Consider the following 16,128-nt stretch of genomic DNA (forward strand, 5'->3'; position numbering starts at 1 on the left):
TAATTCGATTCAATGTATACTCTATCATTTAGATGGTAAACAAATTTGGATGTATTAACATTCTGAGTATTTCGTCACTATATGCATCAACCAACTGACGAAAACAAACATGTCCCTATGAAAACACTATGAATACACTATGAATACAACGATTGTCGTGCATCGATCAGCTGATATCAAACATCACGCCACCTTCATATCAATAAAAAATAGTCCCCTACAATATTTTAATGTATACTCTTTGATGTGTTGTTTGTTTGTTGATTCAGAATAAACTAAGGATTACTGTAATAAATCAATCAAACTGATTTTAACTATGTTTCTTGTTTATCGTTTGTCATTTGCAAAAACTAGTCGACTGGAAGGCGGAAGCTTGAAAATTTGACGTTGTGGAACGACTTTGTCATCCAGCTGTTCCATTAATCTCGTTTTCTCTTCGTATATGGGTGTCATAATTTAAAACATAATATAATAACCTTTCAATTATTTTTATTTTCATAAATTATTCTAATGTAAATATATGGATTGAATGTATTTTTCTAATTTTCATAGCGGCTATGAATAGCAGAAGCTATCCACATATCTTCCGAGAACGGCATATTTTGATAGCTTCTACTATTCACAGCCGCTATGAAAATTAGAAAAATACATTCAATCCCTAATCATACATTGAAAACTCAAATTCACTTATGGACAGTTGAAAGAATTGATAGTTGAAAGTTGTGTGAAAATATTTCATTCATTTGGTGGTTCCGAAGACAGGATTCATCATTAAGCGGTTCTATGGTGTAATGGTTAGCACTCAGGACTTTGAATCCTGCGATCCGAGTTCAAATCTCGGTAGAACCTATTTCAACCACTGTTTTTATTAATATTTTTACTGCCGAATCCTCGCATTTGATACTTAAGAAATGCTTAAAACGATTACCTATCACCTTTTCAGGATCAAATGTCTGATGATAACGGTAGCTTGTAACAAGCTTTCGCTAAGCGGTTCTATGGTGTAATGGTTAGCACTCAGGACTCTGAATCCTGCGATCCGAGTTCAAATCTCGGTAGAACCTTAAATGATTTTTGAATCACTCTTTTTATCCATTCAATTATTTTATAAGATGTAATGCTTATAAATTATTCTAATACTTACACTTTTGACAAAATAAATTAAAACAATTTCAGATGATAAAAAAGACTGAGACCGAAATGTTTGCAGAAAGCTCATATTCATCGTTTCTTAAATACTCATTCTAACGCTTGGAGGAATATCTTCCTACAAGGGCTTTCTTCCAAATGAACACAAAAAATGTTAATGGAAACAAAATATCTATGGGCATTGAAGAGAAGATCAAAATTCAAAACATAAACGCCCATGTAGGGACTCGAACCCTAGACCCTCAGATTAAAAGTCTGATGCTCTACCGACTGAGCTACACGGGCTTCTTACATAATGCAACCAACGGAAATCGATTCACGTTTTCCTTTTCGGCCTAGTTACTGATTCAAAAACGTATTTATCCTAGTTGAATATGTTTTCATACTTATTCTTTGAAATGTTTTCTAACACACAAAAGTATTTAAAGTTCATTTTTTGTTTCTTTTAACCATACACGTATTATCATTTAGACATAATTCGATTCAATGTATACTCTATCATTTAGATGGTAAACAAATTTGGATGTATTAACATTCTGAGTATTTCGTCACTATATGCATCAACCAACTGACGAAAACAAACATGTCCCTATGAAAACACTATGAATACACTATGAATACAACGATTGTCGTGCATCGATCAGCTGATATCAAACATCACGCCACCTTCATATCAATAAAAAAATAGTCCCCTACAATATTTTAATGTATACTCTTTGATGTGTTGTTTGTTGATTCAGAATAAACTAAGGATTACTGTAATAAATCAATCAAACTGATTTTAACTATGTTTCTTGTTTATCGTTTGTCATTTGCAAAAACTAGTCGACTGGAAGGCGGAAGCTTGAAAATTTGACGTTGTGGAACGACTTTGTCATCCAGCTGTTCCATTAATCTCGTTTCTCTTCGTATATGGGTGTCATAATTTTAAAACATAATATAATAACCTTTCAATTATTTTTATTTTCATAAATTATTCTAATGTAAATATATGGATTGAATGTATTTTTCTAATTTTCATAGCGGCTATGAATAGCAGAAGCTATCCACATATCTTCCGAGAACGGCATATTTTGATAGCTTCTACTATTCACAGCCGCTATGAAAATTAGAAAAATACATTCAATCCCTAATCATACATTGAAAACTCAAATTCACTTATGGACAGTTGAAAGAATTGATAGTTGAAAGTTGTGTGAAAATATTTCATTCATTTGGTGGTTCCGAAGACAGGATTCATCATTAAGCGGTTCTATGGTGTAATGGTTAGCACTCAGGACTTTGAATCCTGCGATCCGAGTTCAAATCTCGGTAGAACCTATTTCAAACCACTGTTTTTTTTATTAATATTTTTACTGCCGAATCCTCGCATTTGATACTTAAGAAATGCTTAAAAACGATTACCTATCACCTTTTCAGGATCAAATGTCTGATGATAACGGTAGCTTGTAACAAGCTTTCGCTAAGCGGTTCTATGGTGTAATGGTTAGTTACTCTGCTGCGATCCTCAGTAGACTTCTGAATCCTGCGATATAAGATTGTAATGCTTATAAATTATTCTAATACTTACACTTTTGACGAAATAAATTAAAACAATTTCAGATGATAAAAAAGAACTGAGACCGAAATGTTTGCAGAAAGCTCATATTCATCGTTTCTTAAATACTCATTCTAACGCTTGGAGGAAATATCTTCCTACAAGGGCTTTCTTCCAAATGAACACAAAAAATGTTAATGGAAACAAAATATCTATGGGCATTGAAGAGAAGATCAAAAATTCAAAACATAAACGCCCATGGTAGGGACTCGAACCCTAGACCCTCAGATTAAAAGTCTGATTGCTCTACCGACTGAGCTACACGGGCTTCTTACATGATGCAACCAACGGAAATCGATTCACGTTTTCCTTTTCGTCCGGCCTAGTTACTGGATTCAAAAACGTATTTATCCTAGTTGAATATGTTTTCATATACTTATTCTTTGACAAAATGTTTTCTAACACACAAAAGTATTTAAAGTTCATTTTTTGTTTCTTTTTAAACCATACACGTATTATCATTTAGACATAATTCGATTCAATGTATACTCTAATCATTTAGATGGTAAAAAAAATTTTGGATGTATTACATTCTGAGTATTTCGGTCACTATATGCATCAACCAACTGACGAAAACAAACATGTCCCTATGAAAACACTATAATACACTATGAATACAACGATTGATTGTCGTGCATCGATACAGCTGATATCAAACATCACGCCACCTTCATATCAATAAAAAATAGTCCCCTACAATATTTTTAATGTATACTCTTTGATGTGTTGTTTGTTGATTCAGAATAAAACTAAGGATTACTGTAATAAATCAATCAAACTGATTTTAACTATGTTTCTTGTTTATCGTTTGTCATTTGCAAAAACTAGTCGACTGGAAGGCGGAAGCTTGAAAATTTGACGTTGTGGAACGACTTTGTCATCCAGCGTGTTCATTAATCCTCGACTTTCTCTTCGATATGGGTGTCATAATTTAAAACATAATATAAATAACCTATTCAATTGTATTTTTTATTTTCATAATTTATTCTAATGTAAATATATGGATTGAATGTATTTTGTCTAATTTTCATAGCGGCTATGAATAGCAGAAGCTATCCACATATCTTCCGAGAACGGCATATTTTGATAGCTTCTTACTATTCACAGCCGCTATGAAAATTAGAAAAAACTACATTCAATCCTAATCATACACATTTGAAAACTCAAATTCACTTTATGAGACAGTTGAAAGAATTGGATAGTTGAAAGTTGTGTGAAAATATTTCATTCATTTGGTGGTTCCGAAGAACAGGGATTCATCATTAAGGCGGTTCTATGGTGTAATGGTTAGCACTGCAGGACTTTGAATCCTGCGATCCGAGTTCAAATTCTGTCGGTAGAACCTATTTCAACCACTGTTTTTATTAATATTTTTACTGCCGAATCCTCGCATTTGATACTTAAGAAATGCTTAAAAAACGATTATGCCCTATCACCTTTTCAGGATCAAATGTCTGATGATAAACGTTAGCTTGTAACAAGCTTTCGCTAAGCGGTTCTATGGTGTAATGGTTAGCACTCAGGACTCTGGAATCCTGCGATCCGAGTTCAAATCTCGGTAGAACCTTAAATGATTTTTTGAATCACTCTTTTTATCCATTCAATTATTTTATAAGATGTAATGCTTATAAATTATTCTAATACTTACACTTTTGAACGAAATAAATTAAAACAATTTCAGATGATAAAAAAAGAATGAGAACGAAATGTTTGCAGAAAGCTCATATTCAACGTTTCTTAAATACTCATTCTAACGCTTGGAGGAATATCTTCCAACAAGGGCTTTCTTCCAAATGAACACACAAAATGCTTCATGGAAACAAAATATCTATGGGCATTGAAGAGAAGAATCAAAATTCAAAACACTAAACCCGCCCAATGTAGGGACTCGAACCCGTAGACCTCAGATTAAAAGTCTGACTGATGTGCTCTACCGACTGAGCTACACGCGGGTCCATCTTACAGTGATGCGAACCCAACTGGGATTCACGATTTTTCCTTTTCGCCTATTTACTGATTCAAAAACGTATCTCTATCACTAGTCTCAATATGTTTTCATACTCTATCTCTTTGAAATGTTTCTCTAACACTACAAAAGTATTTAAATGTTCATTTTTTACAAAAGATAGTGTGTTCTGGGTTCGCTCTGTAGATTTTTTTAACATACACGGTATATTAATCATTTAGACATGCACATTCGACGAGATCACTGTAATCTACACTTTTAATCATTAAGAAATGTTTTAAATCTAAATTTCTGGATTTTATTATCAACGTTTCTGAGTGAATCTGATCTGATCAACACTATATGCAAGAGCAACCATAACTGACGCAAAAACAAACTATTGTCACTACTCTATATCAACTACATCTATGAAATACGACTAATAGAACGTACAACGAATGTCGGAGCCATCGGTACAGCTGATTATCAAGCATCATCGCCATCCTTCATGTGAACCCTAAAAAATAATCCCCTATACAATTATTTAGAATGTAATACTCTTTGATGTGTATCTGGTTTGTTTGGTATCATAAGTAAACTAAGGTATTACAATGATGAGTAACTAAGATCAAGACTGATTTTAACATATGTTACTCGTTTATTAGATCGTTTGTGTCATTGTGCAAAAACTAGTTCGAATGGAATGGACTTGGAAGGCTAGAAAATTTGACGATAGGTGGAACCGACCCGAGTTGTCATCCAGCTGTGTCCATCTCATCTCGTTTCTCTGACGTATATGGACTGGACATAATTTAAAACATAAAATAATAACCTTTCAATTATTTATTATTATATACAAAATTATTCTAAATGTCGAAATGAATATGGATTAGGAAGTGTATCTCTAACACACCTAATTTCAGTCATGCGGCTATGAATAGCAGAAGCTATCCAACAAATCTTCCGAGAACGGCCCATACATTTTGATAGCTTCAACTATTCACAAGCCGCTATGAAACAATTAGAAAAAATACATTCAATCCCTAATCATACAATTGTAAAACCTCAAATTACATTCATGCGCCGATGCCCGACAGTTTGAACAGAAGTTGACATAGTTAGAAATGACTGTGGTGAGAAAATATTGTCATTCATTATGGTAGGTTTCTCCGTATAGACCAGAGATCAACCAATAAGCGAGCTTTCTCCATGGGCTGGTTAATGCGGGATGCACTCCAGACTTTGAAATGCCTGGGATCGGTCGCGACGTCAAATCTCTGTGCTAGAACCTATTGTCAAACCACTGTTTTTATTCATACTTTTTCTTACTAGCGACGAGATTCTCGCATTTGAATAACTTAAGAAATTATTTATTGCTTAAAATGTATTAGCCTAGATCATACCATTTTCAGGCATCAAATGTCTGACACATGACGTAACCACAGCGGAGCATTTTAGCACAGCTAGTTTACGTAAAGCGTTTGTCTATGGTGATAGATGGATAGCACTCAGGAACTGCAGAATTCCTAGCGATCCGAGTTTTTACAAATCTCGGTCAGAACCATAAAATGATTTTTAAATCACTCTTTTTATCCATACAAAGTATATTCTAAGATGTAATGCCTTATAAATTAATTCTAGTCCTTACAAACTTTTGACGACAATAAATTAAAACAATTATGTATAAGATAAAAAAGACTGAGACCGCAGAAAATGTTTTGCGAGAATGCGGGCACATATTCACGCGTCGGATCTTATAAATATCACATTTTCTTATACGCTTACAGAGGAACTCTCATCTCCTACAAGAGGCGTTCTTATTTAAATAAACACAAATACAATAGTAACTGGACCAACCCAAAAATTTAAGAGCGGCATTGGAGAGAAGATCCAAATTCAACAAACATTAAACGACACCCATGACTACGGGACATGCGTCTCCCCTAGAAGACCCTCAGATACCCCACAGACCCCACCCCTATGTACTGCTACAACCGACGAACTGAGTGACACTGGGCTCTTACAAGATGCCAACAACTGGAACTACTCGCATTCTCCTTTTCAACTTTTTCAGGCCTAGTTACTGGATTTCAAAAACAGTATTCTATCTCTATTTGAATATTGTTTTCATACTTTATTCTTTAGTACTGTTTTCTAACCACACAAAAAAGTATTGTAAAGTTCTTTTTTTTGTTTACATTTTAAACCATCACACGGTTATTAACTCATTCATACGACATAATTCGATTCAACATGGTTACCACCTCTACAACATTTAGCATGGTAAACAAATTTGCGGATGTATTAACATTTCTGAGTGCACTTTCGATCACAATATATTGCATCATATCATATGACGAAAACAAAACATGCTCCAACATGAAACACATAATGAACTACACATATGCAATACAAACGAATGTAGCGGTGATTTGTTACAGTCTGATATCAAACATCACGACCACCTATCCACTCATTCAATAAAAGTAGTCACCACCAAACATATTATGATGCTTATACTCCTTTGAAGTGGTAGGACTGTTTGATGGTTCAGAATCAACTAAGTGATTACTGTAACAAGAAATCAAACTGATTTTTCACTATGTTTCTTCTGATTATCGTTTGTCATTTGCAAAAATAAGTTCTGACTGGAAGGCAGGAAGCTCTACGAATAATTTGCACGACGTAAGCCTCCGGAGACGACATTTGCTCATCCAGACTGACTTCACATACATCTGTTTCTCCTTCGTCTATGCGGTGTTGGGCCTAGTCGTACCTGATGCTTGCTGACCTCGTCATAATTCTAAACAACACACCCACCTCTAATAACCTTACAATATATCTTTATTTTCCATAATTATTTTCTTAGAAGCTGAATATATGAGTTGCAATGTATTTTTCTAATTTCTCATTAGACGCTCCCATGCAATAAAGAATAGCCAGAAGCATATCCACATATCTCCTCCCGAGGACAGTCATATTTTGATATGCTTGTCTACTAATTCACAGCCGCTATGAAAATGTAGCAAAGAATACATATACAATGCCCCTAAATCATAAGCATTGAAAAACACAAATTCACACTCTGCATGTGACAATTTGAACAGAAATTGATCACGTTGAGCAGTTGTGCTGAATATATTAATCATGTCAGTTGTGTGGGTTCGAAGACATGGAATGTCTATCAATAAGCCGTAATATTCTACATGTGTATTATGGTTTATCGCTTCGGAAACTTTCGTATCCTAGCGATCCCGTAGTTCCAATCCTTCGGTATAGAAACCTAATCTCATACCACTCGTTTTATATGACTATTTTTTGAACTCCTGCCGAAATACCTCGCATTTGATAGCTTAATGACTAAAGCTTAAAAACGCGATCACTACAGTATCACCTTTTCAAGATTCAAATGTCTGCACACGAAAACGAGTTAGCTTATGTCAACAAGCTTATCGCACTAAACGGCTTCTATGCGTCGTATCCGGGTTAGCACTCAGACCTCCTGATAATTCTGCCGCTTCCGCGTATCCACAAATCTCGGTAAGAAACCATCCCTGCTTTTCTGGAATCACGTCTAGTAATTATCCATTCCAAACGTTACTTTATACAGATGAGCTAATTCTTATACAATTTATTCTAAATAGCTTACACATTCATGACGAAAATAAATTAAACGAATTTACTCAGAATGAGATAAAAAAGTATCAGATGACTCCTGACAATGTTTGCAGAAGAGCTCACACTTACTCGATTACTTAACATACGCATGTCTTAACGACTTGCGCAGGAATATCTTCCTACAAGGGCATTCACTCCAAACTGAAGAACACACAAACTGTTATTCGGAAGAACAAAAGACTATCTATGGCATATGAGAGTGAAGAAGATCTAACATTAACAACCCACTAAACGAGAACCCTTGTAGAGGGACTACGAACACTTAGACCCTCAGCTTTAAAAAAGATCTGTAATGCGTCTAACCGACTGACAGTCTAACACGGGGCTTCTTTAACCTAATGCCACCAACAGCCGATATCGACTTTCAACGGTTTTTCATTTTCGCGGCCTAGTTTACTGATTCAAAAACGTACTTGTATGCTAGGTAGATGAATATTTTTTAATACTTAGTTTAATTTGAAATGTTTCCATACTAACACACCAATCAATATTTACAAAGCTTCATCTTTTTTGTATTTCTTTGTAACCATACACGATTTTCATCATTTAGACATAAAGTCGCATTCAATGTCGATACTTCTATCGATTTCGACTGCGATAACAAATTTTGGATGTATTAAACAATCTGGAATATTTCGACATCTATATGCAACCAACCAACTGACGAAAAACCAAACATTGTCCCCCTATGAAATTGCAGATCTTAAGATAACTCACTATGAATACAAACTGATTGTCCGTGCATCGATCTAATTCAGCTGGATATGAAACATTCATGCCTACGCATCACTATCAAAACTAAAAATAGACCCCTACACTATTTTGAATGGTGATACTCTATTGAAGTCATAGTGTTGTTTGTTGCGATTACAGAATTAACTTAACAGCGGAATAGACTTGTAATTACCTCACAACACACAAGCTGATTTTATTAACTGAATGTTTCTTGCTTTATCGTTTAGTCATTCTGGCGGCAAAAACTAGGTCGAAATGTAAGTGCGGAAGCTTGAAAATTGGACGTTGATGGATCGACTTTGTGTCATCCAAGTCTCGATCCATTAAACTCTTCGTTCTCTCTTCATTTTTCGTTATGGGAGTGTCTTAATCTTTAAAACAAAATACATGATAACTATTCACATTGTACTTATTATTTCATAAATTAATTACAAAATGGTTACATTATGAATGCGATTGCAATGTATTTTTACTAATTTTCATATCTGGCCTATAATCAATAACCGGACATTAAAAACAACAGCAGAACCTAAATCACATATCTATCCCGAGAACCGTGCCTATTTTGATCAGCTGTTCTACTATTTCACAGCCGTTTTTGGAAAATTCAGAAAAAGTACATATTCAACTCCACATAATCTTAATACAATAGAGACAACACCACAAATTCAACATTATGGACAGTTGAAAGGAATTGATGGCCTTGTTCAGGTTGCAAATGATGTGTGAAAATATATCATTCATTTGGTGGTATCCGAGACAGGATTCATCATTAAGCGTATCTATGGTGTAATAGGATTAAGCACTCAGGACTTTGAATACCGTTTTTTTATTTTCTTTACTGCGCACAATCGAGAGTAAAATCCTGGTAGAACCAGTTAATTTCAACCCCAACTGTCTATTGTTTATTAATATTTATACCGGCGAAATCCTCTCACCCCCCCCCCCCTGCATTGTGTAATACTTAGGCGAATGCTTAAAACGAATTCTACCTATCACCTTGACAGAATCAAATGTACTGATGTGATAATCGCGTAAGCTTTGTAACAAGTCCTTTCCGTAACAGCGGTACTACGTACCGTGTAAATGCGCCTTACGCACCTCCAAGTTGGGACTCTGAGAATCATCGCGATCCGAAGCTTCCAAAATCCTCTGGTCATTGAACCATAAAGATGATTTTTGAGAGACAATCCACCGATCTTTTTAATCACTTCAATTATGTTTCATAAGATGTAATGCTTATTAATTTTATTCCTTAATACTTAACCACTGATTGGACGAAACTAATATAAACGACAATTCTCTAGAATGATAAAAATGGAGCTGCAGACGCCGAAATGTTTGCAAGAAAGCCACACTAATCATTCCATCGGTTACATTAAGATACTCATTCAATATACGCTTGTAGGAATAACATTCCCTACAAGGCGTTGTCTATCTCTAAATGAACACCAAAAATATGTTTCGCAACTTGCCGAAACCTAAACAGATATCTCTCCGGCCAATGGGCATGAAGAGACGATCAAAATTCAACAAACTCAAACGACAGCCTTACGCCCTATGTAGGGACTGCAACCGCCTATACACCTCAAGATTAAAAGTCTGATTCTCTACCCTGACTGCAGAGCTACGAGCGGTGCTTGCATCTACAATGATGCCCTAACAACGGAAAATCGATTATCAACGTTTTTCCTTTTCGAGCTTAGATTACGGATTCTCTAAAACGTAACTATCCTCAGACCTGAATATCGTTTTGCAATACTTATTCTTCTGAAATGTTTGTCTCTAACACGACAAAAGTCAATTTAAAGTTCAATTTTTGTTTCTTTGTTTAACCCATATCACGTATTATCAATTTATACTATAATAATTCGCTTTCACTGGTACTACTACTTATCATTTGAGATTGGATAAACAAATTTGAGATGCTATTAACATTACTGGAGATATTTGCGTTCATATATCTGCAGCAAACAACCAACTGACTAAAACAAACAGTGATCCCTAAGAAAACACTATGAAAGGTACAATATGATACTACAACGAATTGTCTGTGCAATCGTACCAGCTGATTATCAAACATCACACGCCACATCTCTTCAATATCAATACAAAATAGCGTCCGCCCCAACAATATTTTAATGTATATCACTCTTTGACATTGAGTTAGTTTGGTTGATTCAGAATAAATCTAAGGGAAAAAACTTAACCTGTAATCAATCAAATGATCTATATAACTATGTACTCATGTTTATCCGATTGTTGTCATTTTGCAAAAACTTAGTCGACTGGGCAAGGCGGGAATGCTTGAAATTTTGACGTTGTTGGAACGACTTTGTCATCCAGCTGTTCCATTAACTCGCTTAATTGAATCTTCGACTCAATGGGTGTCAAAAGTAATGAAACACATATTTTCACATAACTTTCAACTTCAATTCTTTACTTTTCATAAGTGAATTTATTTTCTAATGTATGAATAGTGGATTGAATGTAATTTTTCTAATTTTCATAGCGGCTGTGAATAGTAGAAGCTATCAAAATATGCCGAGAACGGAAGAATATGTGATAAGCTTCTGCTATTCATAGCCGCTATGAAAATTAGAAAAATACATTCAATCCATATATTTACATTAGAATAATTTATGAAAATAAAAAAATAATTGAAAAGGTTATTATATTATGATTTTGTTAAATTATGACACCCATATACGAAGAGAAACGAGATTAATGGAACAGCTGGATGACAAAGTCGTTCCACACGTCAAATTTTCAAGCTTCCGCCTTCCAGTCGACTAGTTTTTGCAAATGACAAACGATAAACAAGAAACATAGTTAAAATCATTTTGATTGATTTATTACAGTAATCCTTAGTTTATTCTGAGAATCAACAAACAACACATCAAAGAGTATACATTAAAATATTGTAGGGACTAGTTTTTTTTATTGATATGAAGGTGGCGTGATGTTTGATATCAGCTGTATCGATGCACGACAATCGTTGTATTCATAGTGTATTCATAGTGTTTTTCATAGGGACATGTTTGTTTTCGTCAGATTGGTTGATGCATATAGTGACGAAATACTCAGAATGTTAATACATCCAAATTTGTTTACCATCTAAATGATAGAGAGTATACATTGAATCGAATTATGTCTAAATGAATAATACGTGTATGGTTAAAAGAAACAAAAAATGAACTTTAAATACTTTTGTGTGTTAGAAAACATTTCAAATGAATAAGTATGAAAACATATTCAACTAGGATATGATACGTTTTTGAATCAGTAACTAGGCCGAAAAGGAAAACGTGAAATCGATTTCCGTTGGTCTGCATCATGTAAGAAGCCTCGTGTAGCTCAGTCGGTAGAGCATCAGACTTTTAATCTGAGGGTCTAGGTTTTTTTTGTTCGAGTCCCTACATGGGCGTTTATGTTTTGAATTTTGATCTTCTCTTCAATGCCCATAGATATTTTGTTTTCCATTAACAATTTTTTGTGTTCATTTTGGAAGAAAAAGCCCTTGTAGGAAGATATTCCTCCAAGCGTTAGAATGAGTATTTAAGAAACGATGAATATGAGCTATTTCTGCAAACATTTCGGTCTCAGTCTTTTTTATCATCTGAAATTGTTTTAAATTTATTTTGTCAAAAGTGTAAGTATTAAGAATAATTTATAAGCATTACATCTTATAAAATAATTGAATGGATAAAAAAGAGTGATTCAAAAATCATTTAAGGTTCTACCGAGATTTGAACTCGGATCGCAGGATTCAGAGTCCTGAGTGCTAACCATTTACACCATAGAACCGCTTAGCGAAAGCTTGTTACAAGCTAACCGTTATCATCAGACATTTGAATCCTGAAAAGGTGATAGGTAATCGTTTTAAGCATTTCTTAAGTATCAAATGCGAGGATTCGGCAGTAAAAATATTAATAAAAACAGTGGTTGAAATAGGTTCTACCGAGATTTGAACTCGGATCGCAGGATTCAAAGTCCTGAGTGCTAACCATTACACCATAGAACCGCTTAATGATGAATCCTGTCTTCGGAACCACCAAATGAATGAAATATTTTCACACAACTTTCAACTATCAATTCTTTCAACTGTCCATAAGTGAATTTGAGTTTTCAATGTATGATTAGGGATTGAATGTATTTTTCTAATTTTCATAGCGGCTGTGAATAGTAGAAGCTATCAAAATATGCCGTTCTCGGAAGATATGTGGATAGCTTCTGCTATTCATAGCCGCTATGAAAATTAGAAAAATACATTCAATCCATATATTTACATTAGAATAATTTATGAAAATAAAAATAATTGAAAGGTTATTATATTATGTTTTAAATTATGACACCCATATACGAAGAGAAACGAGATTAATGGAACAGCTGGATGACAAAGTCGTTCCACAACGTCAAATTTTCAAGCTTCCGCCTTCCAGTCGACTAGTTTTTTGCAAATGACAAACGATAAACAAGAAACATAGTTTAAAATCCAGTTTGATTGATTTATTACAGTAAAATCCTTAGTTTATTCTGAATCAACAAACAACACATCAAAGAGTATACATTAAAATATTGTAGGGGACTATTTTTTATTGATATGAAGGTGGCGTGATGTTTGATATCAGCTGTACGATGCACGACAATCGTTGTATTCATAGTGTATTCATAGTGTTTTCATAGGGACATGTTTGTTTTCGTCAGTTGGTTGATGCATATAGTGACGAAATACTCAGAATGTTAATACATCCAAATTTGTTTACCATCTCAATGATAGAGTATACATTGAATCGAATTATGTCTAAATGATAATACGTGTATGGTTAAAAGAAACAAAAAATGAACTTTAAATACTTTTGTGTGTTAGAAAACATTTCAAAGAATAAGTATGAAAACATATTCAACTAGGATAGATACGTTTTTGAATCAGTAACTAGGCCGAAAAGGAAAACGTGAATCGATTTCCGTTGGTTGCATCATGTAAGAAGCCCGTGTAGCTCAGTCGGTAGAGCATCAGACTTTTAATCTGAGGGTCTAGGGTTCGAGTCCCTACATGGGCGTTTTTTATGTTTTGAATTTTGATCTTCTCTTCAATGCCCATAGATATTTTGTTTCCATTAACATTTTTTGTGTTCATTTGGAAGAAAGCCCTTGTAGGAAGATATTCCTCCAAGCGTTAGAATGAGTATTTAAGAAACGATGAATATGAGCTTTCTGCAAACATTTCGGTCTCAGTGTTTTTTTATCATCTGAAATTGTTTTAATTTATTTCGTCAAAAGTGTAAGTATTAGAATAATTTATAAGCATTACATCTTATAAAATAATTGAATGGATAAAAAGAGTGATTCAAAAATCATTTAAGGTTCTACCGAGATTTGAACTCGGATCGCAGGATTCAGAGTCCTGAGTGCTAACCATTACACCATAGAACCGCTTAGCGACGAAAGCTTGTTACAAGCTACCGTTATCATCAGACATTTGATCCTGAAAAGATAGGTAATCGTTTTTTTAAGCATTTCTTAAGTATCAAATGCGAGGATTCGGCAGTAAAAATATTAATAAAAACAGTGGTTGAAATAGGTTCTACCGAGATTTGAACTCGGATCGCAGGATTCAAAGTCCTGAGTCCTGAGTGAACCACCAAATGAATGAAATAACCACTTTCAACTTATTCTTTCAACCAATGTATGATTAGGGATTGAATGTATTTTTCTAATTTTCATAGCGGCTGTGAATAGTAGAAGAATGCCGTTCTCGGAAGATATGTGGATAGCTTCTGCTATTCATAGCCGCTATGAAAATTAGAAAAATACATTCAATCCATATATTTACATTAGAATAATTTATGAAAATAAAAATAATTGAAAGGTTATTATATTATGTTTTAAATTATGACACCCATATACGAAGAGAAACGAGATTAATGGAACAGCTGGATGACAAAGTCGTTCCACAACGTCAAATTTTCAAGCTTCCGCCTTCCAGTCGACTAGTTTTTGCAAATGACAAACGATAAACAAGAAACATAGTTTAAAATCAGTTTGATTGATTTATTACAGTAATCCTTAGTTTATTCTGAATCAACAAACAACACATCAAAGAGTATACATTAAAATATTGTAGGGGACTATTTTTTATTGATATGAAGGTGGCGTGATGCTTTGATATCAGCTGTATCGATGCACGACAATCGTTGTATTCATAGTGTATTCATAGTGTTTTCATAGGGACATGTTTGTTTTCGTCAGTTGGTTGATGCATATAGTGACGAAATACTCAGAATGTTAATACATCCAAATTTGTTTACCATCTAAATGATAGAGTATACATTGAATCGAATTATGTCTAAATGATAATACGTGTATGGTTAAAAGAAACAAAAAATGAACTTTAAATACTTTTGTGTGTTAGAAAACATTTCAAAGAATAAGTATGAAAACATATTCAACTAGGATAGATACGTTTTTGAATCAGTAACTAGGCCGAAAAGGAAAACGTGAATCGATTTCCGTTGGTTGCATCATGTAAGAAGCCCGTGTAGCTCAGTCGGTAGAGCATCAGACTTTTAATCTGAGGGTCTAGGGTTCGAGTCCCTACATGGGCGTTTATGTTTTGAATTTTGATCTTCTCTTCAATGCCCATAGATATTTTGTTTCCATTAACATTTTTTGTGTTCATTTGGAAGAAAGCCCTTGTAGGAAGATATTCCTCCAAGCGTTAGAAATGAGTATTTAAGAAACGATGAATATGAGCTTTCTGCAAACATTTCGGTCTCAGTCTTTTTTTATCATCTGAAATTGTTTTAATTTATTTCGTCAAAAGTGTAAGTATTAGAATAATTTATAAGCATTACATCTTATAAAATAATTGAATGGATAAAAAGAGTGATTCAAAAATCATTTAAGGTTCTACCGAGATTTGAACTCGGATCGCAGGATTCAGAGTCCTGAGTGCTAACCATTACACCATAGAACCGCTTAGCGAAAGCTTGTTACAAGCTACCGTTATCATCAGACATTT

At 34.2% G+C, this 16,128-nt stretch overlaps 9 non-coding genes across 9 annotated transcripts; 5 read left to right on the forward strand and 4 right to left on the reverse strand.

Moving 5' to 3' along the window:
* The first annotated feature begins 777 nt into the window (after positions 1–777).
* Positions 778–849, forward strand: Trnaq-uug (transfer RNA glutamine (anticodon UUG)). The gene has a single exon. It is a non-coding gene; the product is annotated as a tRNA-Gln (tRNA).
* A 143-nt stretch (positions 850–992) lies between these two features.
* On the forward strand, positions 993–1,064 carry Trnaq-cug (transfer RNA glutamine (anticodon CUG)). The gene has a single exon. It is a non-coding gene; the product is annotated as a tRNA-Gln (tRNA).
* A 297-nt stretch (positions 1,065–1,361) lies between these two features.
* On the reverse strand, positions 1,362–1,434 carry Trnak-uuu (transfer RNA lysine (anticodon UUU)). The gene has a single exon. It is a non-coding gene; the product is annotated as a tRNA-Lys (tRNA).
* Positions 1,435–2,397: 963 nt separating this feature from the next.
* Positions 2,398–2,469, forward strand: Trnaq-uug (transfer RNA glutamine (anticodon UUG)). The gene has a single exon. It is a non-coding gene; the product is annotated as a tRNA-Gln (tRNA).
* Positions 2,470–13,056: 10,587 nt separating this feature from the next.
* Trnaq-uug (transfer RNA glutamine (anticodon UUG)) lies at positions 13,057–13,128 on the reverse strand. The gene has a single exon. It is a non-coding gene; the product is annotated as a tRNA-Gln (tRNA).
* Positions 13,129–14,094: 966 nt separating this feature from the next.
* On the forward strand, positions 14,095–14,167 carry Trnak-uuu (transfer RNA lysine (anticodon UUU)). The gene has a single exon. It is a non-coding gene; the product is annotated as a tRNA-Lys (tRNA).
* A 301-nt stretch (positions 14,168–14,468) lies between these two features.
* Positions 14,469–14,540, reverse strand: Trnaq-cug (transfer RNA glutamine (anticodon CUG)). Its single transcript has one exon. It is a non-coding gene; the product is annotated as a tRNA-Gln (tRNA).
* Positions 14,541–15,639: 1,099 nt separating this feature from the next.
* On the forward strand, positions 15,640–15,712 carry Trnak-uuu (transfer RNA lysine (anticodon UUU)). The gene has a single exon. It is a non-coding gene; the product is annotated as a tRNA-Lys (tRNA).
* A 299-nt stretch (positions 15,713–16,011) lies between these two features.
* Trnaq-cug (transfer RNA glutamine (anticodon CUG)) lies at positions 16,012–16,083 on the reverse strand. The gene has a single exon. It is a non-coding gene; the product is annotated as a tRNA-Gln (tRNA).
* Positions 16,084–16,128: the final 45 nt, after the last annotated feature.

The sequence above is a fragment of the Argopecten irradians genome, unplaced genomic scaffold (genome assembly GCF_041381155.1).
Source record: "Argopecten irradians isolate NY unplaced genomic scaffold, Ai_NY scaffold_0614, whole genome shotgun sequence".
NCBI classification, from domain to species: Eukaryota; Metazoa; Mollusca; class Bivalvia; order Pectinida; family Pectinidae; genus Argopecten; species Argopecten irradians.